The 6,250-nt window shown below is 34.3% G+C and overlaps 1 pseudogene; it reads right to left on the minus strand.

Annotated features, from left to right (window-relative positions):
• Positions 1-682: 682 nt before the first annotated feature.
• LOC121791868 lies at positions 683-3,263 on the minus strand (annotated as a pseudogene).
• Positions 3,264-6,250: the final 2,987 nt, after the last annotated feature.

Genomic DNA, 6,250 nt, shown 5'->3' on the forward strand with positions numbered 1-6,250 from the left:
CTTACTGGGAGAAGTTGTTAGAAAAATATTAATTTATACTACTATAAACTTATATAAATATTACATTTACGAACCACTATACATATACATACAAATAGAGGATTAAATTAAAAAAATTAATGCCAAGTAGTATATATCAATTTGCACTGCTAATTATTTTATTATCTTGGGATAATGATTTTTACTTATACACTATGCGTAACTAAGAGTCAAAGAATGGTAATTTTAAATGTGTAGTTTTTGTTAACTACATTAGATCTTGCAACCATCTTTTGTAACAATGTATAGTACTTATTTCTTAAAATCAATCATGCGTATGTGACACTGTATAAGACAACTTGACAATTTGTATGATTCCTTGATTAATGGTAATCTAATAATCTATATATGTAGTATTGAATCAAAGTGGCTAAATTTCACATCCAGCCAAAACAAAACAAAAATCAAAATTCACCATCCAGAAGTCATAAACACACTAACAATTCACCACAATAAAAATAGGAACATTGCAATCAATTCATTAAAGGAAACCCTAAATAATACTACTAGTATAAACTCAACTATAGAGTATTTAATAGTAGTAAGACGATCTACAATAATAAAACACCTTAAAATAAATATATACAAACAATGAAAATCTCTTTTTCGACAGATAATGAAGATCAAACTATTGACACACAAAATCATAATTAGATTAAACCCATTTAATATATTGCTAATTCAAATATAATGCATTCAAATCATAGAATTATAGAGGTCAAGTGGAAGTCTAGGCTCGGCAACAGTAACAAGTGGGAACTTTCTTGGCGTTGAAAGCCCGTAAATCTCATCCATATTCAACTCTTCGGGCTTCATTTCATCAGGCAAACTCCAATTGAACCCGTGCAATAGGTTCGCTAAGCTTGATTGGATTACCTTCAAACCCAACGGATAGCCCGGGCACATTCTACGGCCCGACCCCGAACGGCAAAAGCTCGAAATCTTGTCCCTTGACATCAATATCCTTTCCAATAAATCTGTCTGGATTAAATTCATTGGGATTTTCCCATAACAATGGATCTGTAAGGATTGTCCATGTATTAATAAGAACTTGGGTCCCTTTCTTGATATCATACTCACCTACCTGCAAATATGTCAATTTAATATTAAATTGATTGGCTTTTTATATACTTCCTCCCTTCTATATTCATTGACATCACTTTTTTTTGTCCGTCCCCAATTAATTCTCACCATTACTTTTTTTTTTACTTTTTATAGGGGACTATATATTCCACTAATTCATTACACTCACATTTTATTATAATATTAATACGAAGTATATAAAAGTAGAACTCACATTCCACTGACTTTTTCTACCCATTTTTCACTATATTTCTTTAAACTTGTGTTAAGTCAAACGATGTCAATTAATAAGAGACGGAACGTAACCATATAAGGACTATTTTAATTAAATACCAATTGTGTTTGCATTTATTTACTACTACTACTACTACTTATTTCGGGCGTAAGTTACTTGCTCATTTTTAGTTTTCACCTACAGCTCATTACTTTATACTATTCCTTACTAGCTGAGCGATAGCATACTACTTACAGTCTTCTCGTGCTAAACGTGGCGACAACATAGGCGCCACTGGGTGCAATCTCATGGTTTCCTTGACAACAGCTTTCACATAGGGGAGGCTAGGTATATCTTTTTCCATCACCCACCTATTTTTCCCAATAACTTGATCAAGCTCATCTGTCGCCTTTTTTAAAATCTCGGGTTTTTCAATAATTCCGACATCGCCCACTCCACTGCCACAGATGAACTCTCGGTCCCACCCGCTAACAAATCCTAAATTAACAACAAAATGCCATGTCACACCACTCACAAGTACAAAGGGGTAAATATCAATTAAAAAAATTTACAAACTTCGCGATTTAATATTCTGATTTAGACTACATATTTTGATCATGTTCTAAACAACGAGTTTCATGAAGTCTTTTTTTTTTTTTTTTTCGTTCTTTCTTCTCTTTTTGCTTATTTTAATAAAATAATGAAACAACGCCACTTTTAACTTCACCAAAATACACCGTTTTATGTACGGATAAGACAATTGTAAAAATCGAAACTTTAAAATTTAATAGTCAAATTTCAAATGTTATTATAAGACAAAAATTTAAATGACTATTATCTCCATAAAAGGTACTTCATCCGTTCCATGTTAATTGAGTTACTTTCTATTTTGAAAAATTCTAAAATAATTGAGTCATTTTCTATTTCTATAGGAAGGAAGGAGTACTATTATTTATTAGAGACGAAAGGAGTAAGTAATATCATCAGTTAATTTAAAGATGGAATATCGAATTTCTACGACAATGATCATATGTACCTGAGTGAACGCTTTGACCCCGTGTCTCTCGAGCTTCACATCTAGCATCGGATCCTCGGCGAGCTCGAGAAGCACATCCACCATGTCCCGGCTCGCATAACCCGTCGTCTCCCGCCTCCTCGCCTCGTGCTCATCGAGCACATTCTCCAAAAACCTATCGAATTTCTCGCTCAACACCTTCATCCTCTTCACGTACCCTTGCAAATCCAAGAAATTAATACACGGAATCATATCCCCAACATTCAACACCCCAGTCAGAAGGAAAAGCTCATCCAACATCTCCTTGAACTCCTCCACCGCCACCCCGCCGCCGTCCATATACCGCCGCCCCAAAACCATTCTGCATATCACGTTCAAGCTCAACGTCGACAAACTGTCCTTAACCGAAAAGGCCCGGCCCGAAAACCCAAAAATCTCCTTCACAAGCGAGCCCATTTCCTCGGCCCGAATGTACTCGTACGACTCGAGCCGCCTTGCGCTGAAGAGCTCCATCAAGAAGATTTTTCGGGCCTGGCGCCAGTACGGGCCGTAGTCGGACCACACGACGTCGGAGTAGTTGTAGGTGAGGTATTTTCCGGCGGAGGTTTTGGGGCGCGAGGCGAAGGTGAGGTCCATTGTTTTGAGGAAGATCTTGGCTGCAGCGGCAGAGGAGCCGACGACGACGGGAAAGGAGCCGAATTTGAGGAGCATTACCGGGCCGTATTTTTGGGAGAGTTGGTGGATGGAGCGGTGTGGGAGCGGCCCGATTAGGTTGAGATTGCCTATCACAGGCCATGGTTTCGGGCCGGGAGGTAGGTTTAGTTTTTTTTGTGGGAATATTTTTTTTAGGATGTGTAATGTTAGTAAGGTGAGTGTGAGGAGTAATGATATTGCTATGATTTGGTTTTCCATTGGGAATATTTTTATGAAAGAGAATGTTGATTAGGTGTATTATATATACTTATATAGATAGGAGGGTTGGAATAAATTGGGATTATTCATTTTGCACATTTACAATGTGATGCTTACGAAGCTGCAAAGTCGAGAGTAGCACGCCTATGACGATTTGCAATTCGTGGCATTTTAATTCTTTATTTATTTTGATTTGAATAGTCTAATTTCGATGAGTCGCCTGTATTTACAGTATTTGTTAATTTTACAGATTGGTTATGTCGAATTTGATGGGTTATGTTATGACAAGAAGATTAGAAAAATAGGAGTATACTTTTTATTGTCTGCTGACTGGCCTTAAAAAAAATAACCCAGGCTTTTCTTGGCACTTTCTTGGGATTTCAACATCAAAATCCAAATAAAAAACATTCAAATAGGGCTGTACTATTCATTATTTATAGCTGTGAACTAGACTTTCTTTGAGATAGACTTGTTTATAACATGAGATTTTAACTATTTCACATAATAATGATAATGTAACCTTAATTTAGCATACAACTTCTGTCCCCCATTAATTGGCACCATTTAATTTGACACGAGTTTAAGAAATACAGTAAAAAGGATATATTTATGCAACTCTTCATCTTGCAAACTCCATTTGAACCTTGGCAATAGGTTCGCTGAGCACATAAGGGAGGCTAGGTGTATCTTTCTCCGTCACCCACCTATGTTGCCCAATAACCTTATCGAGCTTCTCCGCCGCATTCTAAAAAATCTCAGGTATTTTCAACAGTTCCGACATCGCCCATTCCACTGTCACGGCCGAACTCTCAGTTCCACCTGCTAACAAATCCTAAATAAATAAATAAAAACACCACATCAGTAAATAGAACAAACAAACATCAAATGATAGTGTAAAAAGAGAACTTAAACTATTACACTCTACTTATTACTATAATATTTTTTGAGATGAAACTCCGTAAATTTCTATCACCATACATATCTGAGTAAACGCTTTGACCCGTGTCTCTCGAGCTTGACCTCCAACGTCGAATCCTCGCGAGCTAGAAAAGGTTTTGGGCCGCAAGGCGAAGGTGAGGTCCATTTTTATGAGGAAGATCTTGGCTGCATCGAGGAAGGAGCCAACGACGATGGGAAACGAGCCGAATTTGAGGAGCATTACCGGGCCGAACTTTTGGGAGAGGTTGTGGAGGGAGCGGCCCGATTAAGTTGAGATATCCTATCACGGGCCATGGTTTCGGGCAGTGTGTATTAGGATGTGTAATGTTACTACAGTGAGTATGAGGAGTAATGATAGTATATAGATAAGGGTGTGTGAATAAATTGGGATTTTATTGATCATGATAATTTATTTGATATCATATGCTGGTGTTATGAAATGTAAAACTCCAGCTTATATAACTCAAAATGAAAAAATAAAAAATCTTCATAATAATTGAATACTAATAATTGAAATAAAAAAACTAAATTCTTCTATAGTAGTAGTAACTGAAAGCAAAGGCAGAGGGCCATACGTGTCTCGTTCTCTTGATTAATTGAATATATGATGGATATTGATATTTCCATGAAAATATGAATGATATGTTTTTGCCCATTACTACTTATTGCAATTATTTTTTCGTGATTTAGCTTCAAATTTAATCTATGATTTTATATATTTGAGGTCTCTATAGTTAAAAAAAAATACTACATTCGTTCCACATTAGTAGAGTCATTTCATTTTCTGCACCTGTTTTGGAAAAATGATAATAAATAGTTAACATAGAAAAAGAATAAAGTAAAAAAATATAATACAAATAAAAATATTTTCTACATTATTCTTTCTCTTACTTTAATCATTATCTACTTTAACTATTTGTTATAATTTTTCCAAACGAACAGCAGAAAATGAAATAACTCTATTACTGTGGAGAGAATATCATCACATCTCTCGAAAAAGCATTGATCATTTTTCAGGTCATTTTTCACTACATGACTTATTTTTCTTTCAATTTGCTCCTTAACCCCTTAGGAGCATAAATGGAAGAAAAATAAGGCCTAAGACTCGTAAAAAAGGGTCTGAAATAGGGCTGGGGAAAATATCGAAAAAATGATATATCACTCGTATCGTATTGAAAAATATCAAAAATTATCGAATTTTTGATATATCGTAATTTTCGATACGATACGATACCGTATCGTAATTTTTGATACGATACCGATATGAATTTTCTTATATCGTGATATATCGTTTATATCGAATATACGAAATATATAGTATATATCGAAACATATTGAAATTCAATACATATTAAAATTTAAAATTATAAATATATATAAATCCATTTAATTGTACTTGGTTATGTTGTATTTTGATTTTGGAGATAAGAACACTATTAATTTTATTGTGTTGAAGTTTTATTAATTTTTGTGTGAATTTTAAGTTTTGAAATTATAATTTTCGATATACAGGTATTCGATACGATATCGATATTTCGATATATCGTACCGAAATTAATATATTGATATATCGAATTTCGGTACGATATATCGAAATATCGATACGATAACGATATTGATATTATCCATATCGAAAGTTCGATATACCGAAACTTTCGATACGATAATGATATGAAATTCTTTCATATCGATATTTTCGATACGATATACGATACAACGTTTTCGATACGATATCTCGTATCGACCCACCCCTAGTCTGAAATGCGATTAATATATCTTCAAAAATATAAGGTGATATTTTTTAGATTTAGAGATATAAAATGTGCAAAGTGCAGGCACACTTAATTTGAATCAAACTCATTATGTTAGGCAGATTTTCATCTAGTGATTTTCTATTTCATAAAGTTGTATCTTTTTGCTAAATGGGCTAATTTTGATTTCAATGCAAAAATATAAACAAAAGTTAAGAAAGGTATTTAATGAGGCCAATAATTGAAAAATGATTACAAGCCTAATCTTACATATAATTGACTCATCTATGCACTTTA

This window comes from Salvia splendens, unplaced genomic scaffold, assembly GCF_004379255.2.
Source record: "Salvia splendens isolate huo1 unplaced genomic scaffold, SspV2 ctg945, whole genome shotgun sequence".
NCBI classification, from domain to species: domain Eukaryota; kingdom Viridiplantae; phylum Streptophyta; class Magnoliopsida; order Lamiales; family Lamiaceae; genus Salvia; species Salvia splendens.